Here is a 13,514-nt window from a genome sequence, read left to right as displayed (position 1 = left end):
TCTCCTTAGCTTTTCCATTACTGTGTAACCATGTTCCAAAATTGAATTTGCGATTTTAAGTACTCAGAATGGTTTTTATTGACCTGGTTGGAATGTGGCAGTAACGTTTTTGCCTATAAAGAATGGTCCCAGAAAACAAATACTCTACAAAGGATTGTAGCATAGAGTTTACATGTTAGAGCATGAGTGTAGAAATGGCCCCCATCTAGGCAGAAAGAGGGATTTTAGTAATCTATGGTATTCAGTAACATCACAACCACCAGAAGTATCAGGGCTCTAAGAAATTAAGTCTACTAAACCTGGCCACTGTGGCTGTGTCGATGTTTGCAAGTATTGCAGAGGTTAGAAAAGTATTTGAGGTTTCACTTGAAGGGCTTGGAAGGAAAGGAAAGGAAGGAAGGAAGGAAGGAAGGAAGGAAGGGAGGGAGAGAGGGAGGAAGGAAGGAAGGAAGGAAGGGAGGGAGGGAGGAAGGAAGGAAAGAAGGGAGGGAGGGAGGAAGGAAGGAAGGGAGGGACAAGAAAACAACTCAAGGTTTTGGGCTTTAGGCTAAAACACAGGGAGAAAACTTCATGACAGCTTTAAGTGAGTGTTTTTATTCATTATAGACAAAGGCTAAGCATGGCTGATGATCAAGACTGAAGTCTAAAGGTGCAGTTTGGAGATTTAGTGAGGAAGGAATGATTCCCTTTTAGACATTAGCAGAAAAATTTAGGTGTTCTCAAATGAAGCTGAAAACTCTGGACTCCCATTATTAAATAAATTCCATAATTGAATCCCAAAATTCATTTACCACTGAAACAACTCACTTCTTCTTTCTTTTTGAATTTTAATTGTTTTAAATGTTTATTTTTGAGAGAGAGACACACACATAGTGCAAGCAGGGAAGGTGAATAGAGAGGGAGACACAGAATCTGAAGCAGATTCCAGGCTCTAAGCTGTCAGCACAGAGCCCAACGTGGGGCTTGAACCCATGAACTGCCAGATTATGACCTGAGCCAAAGTCAGATGCCCAACCAACTGAGCCATCCAGGTTCTCCCACTCCTTTCCTCTTTCTGAGGATGCTAGCTTTCTTGCAAGATCTACTCATATCACACTTCATTGCCTCTAGACAAAACTAGAGTCAGGTTCCAATAAGACCCAGGGGAGAACCACTAGTTATCTTGGGAGAAGAGAGTCTACATGTCACAGGGATTGAAAGAATTTGCTCATGTGTACCATTTGGAAACTGAGAAGCATGTACATGGATGGATCCTGATGGAATAGAAAGCTTATGGAAGTTGGCTGGTGAATAGTTTTGGCTCCAGTCTATCTCAAAGTGAGCCTAGGGAATCCATGGTCCATCTTTGGTTATTGTCCCAGTTCCTGATCACATAGTTGAGTAAAGTAGATTAAGAAAATGACAGAATCCCTGCAGTGGCTGTTATGATAAGAAGGGCTATATATTAGTTCCTGGAAGCATCTATCCATATTTAAATAGTAAATCAAGATGATGGAATAGAAAGTTAGGTTGGCTGTATCTGTTGGATACTGGATAATGTACTACCTTGACTGGCTGGCTCTAACAATTTGCTTGGTTGACTGACTAAAGCATGGATTCCCAAGGGGCTAGGTTTAATGAAGTCAGGATGCCAGAACTTTCCTGCAATTATTTAAAGGAAGGAATCCAACAGAATTACAAATTTGATAATGCTAGAATAAAATTATTATGTGCAACTTACTTTCTCTCCTTTTGACAATGTTGCCTGAAAGTTACAGAAAACACTTCTATCCCTGGGGCATTGAGAAATGTGTTATGAGGCAAATAGCAGAATCCTTGAAAACTTGGTGCTGGCTGTCATTGGTAGATTGGGGATAATGGTGGGAGTTGCCACCCTTGACGTAGTCTACATGATTTTAATGGGAATTGTGGGATCCCAGAACAACAAAGTCCAGGTGGCAATACTTAACCATCAGAGATAAGAACAGTCCAATTATCATAACTGGCTGTAGGGATGGACTGCCTTTCAGAGTGTTTTAACTGCTAGGGATCTGGGACATGGCTAATAGATTACAGAGTCCCAGGAACAAAATAAATAATCATAAAATACCACTTGACCTATATTACAGGAAATTTGTGGAGTGGAAATCTTACATGAGTCACTGCCTTAAGTCATGGCCTCTTACCCAACTCCTCCACCCAAGGTACTCTGTAAACCTGAGCCGCTCGATTGAAGGAAAGACCGGGTCCCCCTTGAGAAAGGCCTTGCAACACTGTCATGTAAACAGACTTTAAATATTTCTCTATTTTCCCCTGATATGGTAGTTAGCCATTTTTCCTGTCACTCTTCACTAGAGAAAGGGAGAAATCCCGGGCACAGACTCCTGAGTTGACACTAATCCCCATAGACTTCAAATGGCACCATGGTTCACTGAAGCCTATGGAAGTTGGCTGGTGAATAGTTTTGGCTCCAGTCTGTCTCAAAGTGAGCCTAGGAAATCCATGGTCCATCCTTTGGTTATTGTCCCAGTTCCTGATCACATAGTTGGGTAAAGTAGATTAAGAAAATGACAGAATCCCTGCAGTGGCTGTTATAAGAAGGGCTATATATTAGTTCCTGGAAGCAGGAACATTTATTCTTTTTATTCTCCATAATAATTTGCAAGGATTAACAGAATTTCACCTGTCAGGGACATCAGCACACTGGATGTATAAATACATAAGATACAGACACTACTGTATCTTAAAGCTTTTTAATTTTCCTGTTTTCTGTTTATAATAAAGTCTTCAAGACCTTGATCAGGATATTCCTCAGAATATTCTGCTAGTCCATGGCATCGATACAGATTGAGTCTGGTAAGGAAGGAGTAGCAAGAATAACCTAAAAACCTAGGATGTTATTTGTGTATAGGGAGTAGGAAATCAAGGAGATGGAAACCCTAGCTTCTGCCCTATCAGCGACATTTCTAAAAGCATGTTGGAATATTCTCTCTAAGGTGAAAGGCACGTTGCTATAATTGGTACAATGTATCTCTCAGAAGAAGAAATGACTCTTGGGGAGCAAAATTTATTTTCATAAAAATAGATGCATATTTCACAAGTGGATTTGCCCTAGCCATGCACCTTGCTTCTTCCTCCAGCACAAACATCCATGCAATTACAGATTGCATCCATGCAATTCTTAGGATGTATCTTACAGCATCCCACACCTCACTGCTTCTAACTGAGAAACCCATTTCACAGTCCGAGAAGAGGGCAATAATCCACATCCATCTTAACTCAAGTACCGACCGACCTAGTAGAATAGTGGAATGGCTAAAGATTCCATCTTGGGGCCACCTGGACAACATCATCTGAGGTTGGTTTCACTGTCTTACAAAGTTTGCTGAACTTTCTTTGAAACACTGACTAATATGTGGTCCTATCTTTTCCATAGTCAGATGACACTAGTGTGAGAACTAAAGGAAGTAGGAGTAACCCTTCTCACTAGTACATTTATAAACCTGATAAGAGATAAATCTAGATGAACCAGAGGCTCCTTTTCTCTCCCTTTTTGGTATCTTAGCAGAGAGCTGACTGAGTAGTACTAAAAGCCTACAGAGAAACAAGAAGGGTTTTAATTTATGTATGCATTCCTGGCATGCAAGACTTTCTCAGGGTACTCAGCATGCAGACTGGAGTCATTTTAATGAATTCTCTATGGCATTGTACTTGGGCCCAGAGATAACTTGACATATTTTTTGTTTCTTAGTCTAGTTTGGTTTTTCCTATCTCTTCTTAGTCTAACCTGTGAATGTGCAATGCAGTGTGGGCTTGGGACTCATTTGCTGTCTTGGCATGATCTCGGTTGCTCTTCTAGCCTTCTATCTTGGCAGATCCCCTTTGGTGGATCAGTAATCAGGATACATTCAGGCCATCTCTACCCTGCCTAAGATGTGGAGTTCAGAAGAAGCTCCTAAGTTCTGGAGGCAGTGTATGCTGGTACCACTTCTCCATTGTGAGCTATCCCCCAATAAATGCTATATGCTTCTCTAATAAACTCTCTATGTACACTATAAGCACATGCATCCCTCACAGTGCATTGTTGTGACTCCTTTGCAATAAACAATCCACATTGCAAGTTTTGGCTTTACCTTCCTGCAGATTTGAGTGCTGCTTTGCTGTAATCTCAGTCCCTAATGATGGAACAGTTTTACCAAGGGATATAAGTTGTTTTATTAAACTGAGAGTGGAGGCTGACACCTCGCTATTTTGAGCTCTTCATGCTACTGAACCAAAGGGTATGGAGGATGGTTACAAAACAAGGGGAAAATAGATTGCTAGCAATTGTGGTAAGAAATATGTTTGGAATTCAGGGGATTCTTAGGATGTATCTTATTAATTCCATATTTCATAGTAAGATCGATGAAAGAGAACATAAAACCTACAAAGACAGGGCCCAGGAACTTAGATCCTTCAGAAATGTTGGTTTGATCACCCCAGTAGGTGATGAACTTGACCATCTGAGGTGCAGGCTGAGGGCAAGAACAACATACTTATAAGGTTAAATAACATAGCCTTCGAGCACCAAAGACATGGTACCATTAGCGCATGTTATGTGGGGAGTCTGTGGAATTAAAGCTGCTCCTGCTGTTTGTTGATCCTTGAGGTCAGTTCTCAGTAGAGAAAAATGATTCAGACATGAATTCATTTCACAGGAGCTCAGGATCTATAAAATAGGAGAGAATATCTAATTTTCTGCTTTCTTATCTGTCAGACTTGAAAGGGTCAATGTGGTCATTTCAGCTCAGTCCTTGAAGTAGCTGCATTTATTGTACACTGTGTTAAGAGGTCTTAAGATCTTGGTACTTTTATTAAGACCACCCTGAATGAACTGGCCCTGTATAGGAAGCTCACTTCTCCTGATTTTCTAGACTCCAAATGATTAGCTGTGTAGATCTGACTCCGTTTCATGGTTTTGCTTTTGTTTTGTTTTGTTTTGGTTTGGTTTGGGGGATGGTGGGAGGGAGAGTGGGAAAGGAGAGGGAGAAGGAGAGGAGAGAATCAGATTTTTAAAGTTTTTTTTTTTTTTCTTTTGAGAGAGACAGAGACAGCGTGAGTCGGGGAGGGGCAGAGAGAGAGGGAGAGAGAGAATCCCAAGCAGCCTCCACGCTGTTAGCCGTGGAGTCTGATGCAGGGCTCTAACCCACGAACTGTGAGGTCATGACCTGAGCTGAAATCAAGAGTGGACACCAAACAGTGAGCCACCCAGGGGCCCCAATTTCATGATTTTGATTTCACACATGTAATTTTTCCCTATTATAACTTGATTTTTCTTTTAATTTACTAGAATTTGTCCTCATTTAGGGGCGCCTGGGTGGCTCAGTCGGTTAAGTGTCCGACTTCGGCTCAGGTCACGATCTCGCGGTCCGTGAGTTCGAGTCCCGCGTCAGGCTCTGTGCTGACAGCTCAGAGCCTGGAGCCTGCTTCAGATTCTATGTCTCCCTCTCTCTGTGCCCCTCCCCCGTTCATGTTCTGTCTCTCTCTGTCTCAAAAATAAATAAGTGTTAAAAAAAAAAATTAAAAAAAAGAATTTGTCCTCATTTAGGCAAAATCTTTGTTTCTCTGGACCAGATTCCCCTACCAACACTACTGTCATGGGTAGGACTTGGAAATAAATGAAATTTTCATTTTATTCCCTCAAATAATTTCACATGTCTTTTAAAGCAAACAGACATCGCGAATCCAGGTATGATATAGCTCTTTAGTACATAAGTACACGGTTTAAAAGTAGACATATTCTTATTTTCATATATACCTTATCTTACTATCTTACTGTTATTTTTTTAAGGACAGAACCATATGTAATTGCATTTTAAAATCTTTGTGCATTGAGCACTTTGCCTTCATGACTTACTGGTTGTGTATGCTTAATACTTTTCTCCTAATTAATAAGTAATATGTCCAACAGTTTGGAGACACTAAAATGTTACGCACATGTAAATTATTTTCTCTACAGGTACCATCTTCAAACTGTACCCCAATTAATGAAGGTACCCTACCTAGAGCTAAACACATATATGCACAAATCATCCTGGCTTTTGATTTTTTACTTTAAAATCTGACTTTCTGCTAGTATTTTTTTTTTTCTAACTTACAGAACCTAACTTATGGTCACAGGTATTTTATATATGGAACCTCTTTACAGGTCTTTGGAGATAATTTTGGTATTGTCTCAGAGGATTTTTTTCACATGTCTTTGTTACTTAGCTTTGCATGATCAACTACTTTTATAGACAGAGTTAAGATTGTATTCTGTGGAAAATTTTATAAAAGGAGCATTTCAGGGGTGCCTAAGTGGCTCAGTCAGTTAAGCTTCCTACTTGTGATTTCAGCTGGGGTCATGATGCCAGAGTTGTGGTATGGAGCCCCTTGATGGGACAGCTTTCTCTTCCTCCCTCTCTGCCCCTCCCCTGCTCATATGTGCACACATGCTCGCTCGCACTCTCTCTCTTGAAATAAATAAACATTTAAAAAAATAATAAAAGGAACATTTCACCTTTTCAATGGAACATTTCTTGATTGTAAATGATGTTTTAGACCCCCCGCTTTCCAATGTCATTTTAATATAGGTAATATTTTCAAAACAACTAGCTGTGACCAGTTGAATTATTACAAAGCAAGGTTAAATTACTTAGAATGCTTTTTTTAAAAAAATATCTAGCATAACTACTATTGGAAATGTAGATAAGCATTACAATTTCTAGAAAGTATAAGAAATTTATGTACTTCTGGATTTTTTTTTCCTGAGGTCTAATGTACTTTAAACTTTTAAAGAAATTTACTTTTTGGAGTTTAAAATGATTTATACTTTTAATGAGAACATATGAGGCTCCCATGGTTCAAGATATTAAACATTATAAAGATTTTGACAATGATCTAGAATTCTAATATGTCCCAGTTATGTTATTTATATCACTAGTATTAGAGTTTTATAAATTGTTCTACTGGTTCTTGAACAGCTCTTCGAGGTTTCATCAGGGATGGTTGAAACTATTGTTTTAAATTCATTCTAGAACCATTTCAATATCTAAACATTCTAATAACGGAAGGATACAGATCTTCAATTATTCTGACACAATCTCAACTCTGCAATGATATTTGAGTGACAGTGGAAATGGTATTTCAATTTTCTGAACCTAAATTTATGAATTTGTACAGATAAAAGAGTTTATCTTAAATGTTAAAATGTACTTTGTAATTAAAAATGCCAAACCCATTTAATACATGTCAGTCTCCTTATACTTCATTGAACCTACTATAGAGCATTTTAGAATAAATTTTATTTGAAGTGAAGACTATATAAATTCCTTGAACATCAAACTTTAAAAACAAATGTATAAACAAAAAATGTTAAAAAGAAAGCACTCTTTTCAATCTGAATCATCTTATTTTTTGTCTTCTTGGCACAAATTATGTACATAATTCAATATATTTTACTCAATGTAATGTTGTTTGAAGTCTCCAGTTATTTGGGAATGTCACTGATTATTCTTATTGAACAGTAAGCAGAGCACATCACTGTTTTAGGCCGAATAGGAAAGTTAGGCTAAAACTATAATTATAGAAGCTCAAAGTTTTAATGTAAGAAATATTTATTCCATAGTCCGTACAGAAGTTGATAGGAACCTCTACTCCACTTACCCACTCTAGAACCCAGAATAAGGAATGCTTTGCGTTTTGAAGTGCCAACATCTGGAACACTTAGTCTCTTCTTTCTTTCTTTCTCTTTCTTTCTTTCTTTCTTTCTTTCTTTCTTTCTTTCTTTCTTTTTTTGTAATGGATTCATTTTGGAAGTTAAACATGTTCTTCCTTCTGTTCATATTTAATCAGCTCAAACTATTCACATGGTCCAATGCAGCTATAAGAACATGAAAAAACCTGGGCAAGAAATGTCTGGTGAATGTTTTGGGCTGCGGCCCAACAATAACAAATATTTATGGAGTACCTTTAAATATGCAAATCACTGAGTGAAGATCTGAGCACGGAGTAAGATATGAATCCCCTATTGTCCTCAGGAAACCAATAAGCTAACCATGGAAGTATTTCTTCAATAATACAGTCATCCAACTGAAATGATACAACTTCTCCAAAGGTTCCAAAAATCAAGTACTCATTCACATTTGGAAGAAAGAAAATAGCCAGTAAAAATAATGAAAATACTGTAGAGTATTTTTCCTGTGGATAGAAACATGGTTTTATATTATTATTGTTATTATTACATACATATATAATTATAATAGGTAATTTCAAAACTGCTTACAATTTCAAAATAATGAGCCTGTGATTCAGGGAGCTTAAATGCCTTACTCAAGATATACAGCCAGTAAATACTAAGACAAGGTGCAGTTCATCTCTCAGTCTAGAGTGCAAATAATCCTGCCTTAACGGTACAATTTAGCAGTTCTCTACATGCAAAAGAATATTCCAACCACCAAAATCCAAGGTAATAGTCAGATGGCTACAGTGATAGTTCTCTATCGATCTCTGTGTCACTCGTTTTTTCTGTTGAACCACTGAGATCAATCTTCCTTTGAGAAGCCCATTTTTATACTTTATTAAATTTGTAGTTTGATGGTATATTATTGGCCAGGGTTTACCAGAGAAACAGAAGCAATAGGATGTGTGTATTTTATTTACTTTTTATTCACTTATTTGCTTGTTCATTTGTTCATTTCATTAATTCATCAATTCATTAATTAATTCATCCATCCATTCATTAGGCAAGTTCCAAATTGGCAGGGTAGGCTCACAGGCAAGAGACTGGGGGAACAGTTGACATTGCAGTTAGAATCACAAGGCAGATTGCAGGCAGAATTCCCTCTTCCTTGGAGGGTATGAGGTTTTTGTTTTTGTTTTGTTTTTCCTTAAGAACTATTTTAGCCAGGATAAGAGAGTCACATGAGATTATAGTCACCAAACCTCAGGTGCTTAATGCAAGAAACATTAGTTTCAACTGGTTGCACAAAACCCACCAATATTATGGAGGATAATCTGCATTACTCAGTCTACTGATTTGAAGGTTAATCTCATCTAAAAAATACCTTCACAGCAACATCTAGACTAGTGTTGGCTAAATATCTGTGTATAACTGTGGTCTAAAAAAAAAATTGACATAAAATTCACCGTCACAGATCAGAAAGCTACTGGTAAAATACTTGGAAAATTATTTTAAAAAATAATTTTTTCTCACATATAATATAATCTGTACTTTTAATAGGTTTATAGAATAAATGCATAACACCCAGATGTCTTTCCAGATTTATTTTACATTTAAATTTTTAAAAGGCACACAATTAAGTACACAAGGAAGGCTGTCTGTAGAAATTTTACTGAAAATTAGTAGGTGACATTGTTGACTTCATCCCTCCTCTTCCCAGAGAGAAGCTGTTCTCCAAGTAAATACAGCTCAATGCCTCAATAAGTGTTCACATGGCACCTGCTGGAAGCCAGTGAGAGGCCCTTTTCTCTCGCATATTTACTGCATCATTCATTTTCTATCATATACATCCTTACAATCTTAATTGTATTTTCACTTGTATTGGCCTTGACTCCCCAGGTTTATTTCCCTAGAGAATAATATGCTTCTTTACACAAGGGACTTTGTCCCTTATTGGTAAGTTCTACAGCACTGTACACAAAGCAAGTGTTTTACAATATTCCTTTGATATGTTACAAATGAAAAGTTCTTCTATTTCAGAGATTTTTATTTAGAGAGAAATGAAAGCATTACAGAAACTTGACTTATTCGTAAAGAATTACTTATATGTGACTTAGGTGTCAAAAGTACATCTTAGAAGAAATTTGGTGTTAGAATGATTCAATCAGGCATCAGGACTGGCATCTCCTTCTGGCTCAGTGGCAAACTAAAGGAGTGATTCAGGGCAAGTCAACCCTTCCTGTACCTGAGATCCCCAACTAGCAAAAGAGAGACTTGGACCAGAAAGCTTTAAGGCCATAAAGATTCTACAATTCTATAATTCTTTGAAATATTCTAGTTTCTATTCACATCCAAAATTCATTTCCAAAATTTATTCACATCCAACATTTATTTCTCCAAAATTATCTTGATTACATCATTCATCCTAAAATAATCTCCTTGAAGAATGATGAAAATTGAAATAATACCTTAAAATTGTTTTGCAATTCTCAGAAGAAAAATTTTGTAGAAAGAATTATATAATTAATTAATAAAGGAAATCCAGATGGCACATAATAAACAGAAACATTCTGGTGTTGTGTCATCCTGTTGTAGTTTAAAGATATTTTGAAAAAGAAAAATAAAAGCAATGAATAATTTTGAAAGGACTGACTTCCTTAAGCATGATGGCTGACATTTCTGATTATTTTCTATGTCATTATGATTGACAGTTTGAATAAATCTCAGTGAAATATTAGCAATCCAGCCCCACATAGTGTCAAAATCTCCATGTCCAGAATGAGTGTCAAACTCCCAACATAATCCACAATTACAAGACTCCTGCAAATCACAATCCTGTCATTTTTAAAATGGAAAATCTACAAGCATAGTAATTGCTTCTTGGTAGGATACTTTTATTTTTCTTGAGGGGTCAAATTTAAAACATCTGTAGACAGATGGAAGGGGAAATGGAATTAAGGCTGTTACCAAAATCTTCTGCAGCTGTCAGGGTGTGTTTGAGGCGGTCCTAAGGGTTCATTAGCAACACGCAATACTACATCCTGGGAGAAAGAAGCAGGACCTGGTGGGAAAGAGACGTCTTTCTCCGGGCTAATTGTTTTGGCAAACGTGAGTAAAGGATGATTAGATTCATCCTTGCAGAATACTGTTCCCTTGGGCCTGGACTACAGTTTCTACTTGAAATTTTTGGTGTACTTTCTGGTCATCAGGCTGCATGGTAACTTCCAGTCATTCTAGGGAGAACCAACTCAAGCCCCAGGCACTGCTTTCTCACACCTCCCACACCCACATTCTTCCTGTTATGATCATCACCCAATTTCTCTTGCTTATTTTAACCTTTGGAGAGAAGGAGAAAGAGTTCAGTACAGCACAGAACTTGACCATATTGTGAAATACAATAAAACTAGCCTGTACAGTAGAAGCAGGGGCCTTCTGGAGATACTAGACCCACTTCGTATTAGATACACCACATGGACTCTTCTTAGTTCCTATATTCTTTTTGTAAAAAATTTATTTTTTTATTTTATTTTTATTTTTTAATATAATTGTCAAATTGGCTAACATACAACAGCCAGTGCTCATCCCAACAAGTGCCCTCCTCAATGTATTTATTTATCTTGACAGTGAGAGTGGTGGGGAGCATAAACAGGGGGAGGGGGAGAGAGAGAGAGGAGAGAGAGAATCCCAAATAGGCTCCACTCTGTCAGTGCGGAGCTTGATGTGGGGCTCGAACCCATGAACAGTGAGGTCATGACCCGGGCCAAAATTGAGTTGATCGCTTAACTAAGCCACGCAGATACTCCCTTAGTTTCTATATCCTTCAGGTGATAATCATTCTAGGTGTTTTGTTTTTGTTTTTGTTTTTGTTTTTTTGTTTTTGTTTTTGTTTTTTGTGTCTTATTTTCTATTTCTTTCATGAAAAATTCAAGATCTTGCTTGGTGTCATATAACTTGGCAAAGTCAAATGGATTCTTTGAACATTAGGTTGCCATTAAAAAGAGAGGGAAAAGGAGAAAAGACATGCAAAAGGAATATTTGTTTAAAGCAAGAATACTCACCCAACAGCTATCATTCATATTGTGTTTTTATTGATGTTTGGGGGGTTCTTTTCCTCTTATCTAATGAACTCTTTGTAGTTTTTACTAAACAGAAAAATGATTCCATACTGAAATTCTTCACAGTGGCCAGTCCTGCTATTGATTCTTAGGCATGTCACATGATTTCGACTCCACAGTGTGTGCTCACTACATTCCTTCTGTCAAGAATGCTCTGATATACATATTTCCCTTGTCTAAATCTTACTCATCTTTTAAGATCCTTCTACTCTGTATGTAATATGTATCACCTGCTACAATTATATGCCACATAGTAAATCTTGTCCAGTACTGTAATCTTTCTGTGCTTGCACAATTTCCCCAAATACACTCTTAACCTCTTAGTGGCCAAGATCCTATGATATGCTTCTTAGTGTTAACAATACCCTTAAAACATCTTACATGGATTAAGAGTTCATGGGATGATGATGATGATGGGACCTGAGGTCCCACTTGAATGGAAAGCGGTGTAAGCAAATACTTGTGGAGATAATTGCATCATATAATATTTTCAAGATGTCAGAACAAAAATATGTTCAAAGATAAATGTCCCGTGGGCTGAAGTTTCACCATTTATCATGACTCAGTAGTATTCATGTTTGCCTTTCATTTAAGGGCAAGCCTCTTTTCAATAAGAGGGTGGAGTGCAATGCAATTCTCATAGCAAGAATCAGACTGTATTTTAACCCTTACAACCTTAAGGATTAAACAAGGATTGTTACTGGAAATATAGGCAGAAAGAAGATGGAAGCCCAAACATGAAATAAAGAACTTGCATGTAGAAAACATGAGGGGTTGGCCTCAAATATGCTCTTGGGCCATGGGGTCCAGATATACTTCTGTACTAAAGAAGCCATGCCAGAAGAGGCTAAGTATGGCCTGACTTTTTCCATGAGGGTCCTTTGAGTTGTGAATGAATTGGCAATGTTTTTGGCTGTCCGAGAACATCACAGATACACTTCAAGCCTGAGTCAGCCTCATGGCTAGTAAAATAAAAAGCAGACCAATTATTAATCAATATACTGATACTCTGTTTCATTAACTCTTCATTTATTCCTAGAAGGAAGGGAGACAACAAACCAGAGGTACGAATACTTACATTCTTTCAGTGCCTAATTGGCACTTTTTTGAGGGCTTTGCATATACTGACCTTCTTAATTCTCACAATAACCTTAAGAAATATGTGCTGTTATTATCCTGATTGTTCAGAAGGAAAGCAGAGGCATAGACAGGTTAAACAACATGTTCAAGCTCACACATGGCTAGTGAGTGAAGGAAATGGGATTCAGACACACACAGTCTCGATGCAAGGGGCAGGACCACAATAAAGCACGACACCTGTCATTAGATATTTCAGGTTGTTGTGTGGAGGGTTTGGACAAGGATGGCACAGATTCTCTGTTTACAGTTGGTAACCCAAATAGGTTTTTTTTTTTTTTAAATTTTTAATTTTTGAAAGCAGTTGTTGAAGGTAGGCAATCAGTAAATCTGTTACCCAGTGGTTTCTCTCTGGTCCTAAATGAGGGTGCCTGTGAGTGGATAAATTTTGATACATCCCTAGAGTCCTTGCTTGGTAATATGTGAAGCCCTTGGCCATCAGCAGTCTGGGTACTGGCAGTCAAGCTTGCTCAGGAACCATCTAGAAAGCCGTAGGTTCTTCCATAGCTCTGGCTTTAGCACAGTTGTGGTTCTGATGTTGATATGAGGTCCTGTTTTTCAAAGCTGGAGTTACTACGTGTTGT

The sequence above is a fragment of the Panthera uncia genome, chromosome C2, assembly GCF_023721935.1.
Source record: "Panthera uncia isolate 11264 chromosome C2, Puncia_PCG_1.0, whole genome shotgun sequence".
Taxonomy (NCBI): Eukaryota; Metazoa; Chordata; class Mammalia; order Carnivora; family Felidae; genus Panthera; species Panthera uncia.
The sequence above is the reverse complement of the archived record's forward strand: the minus strand, read 5'-3'. Positions refer to the sequence as shown.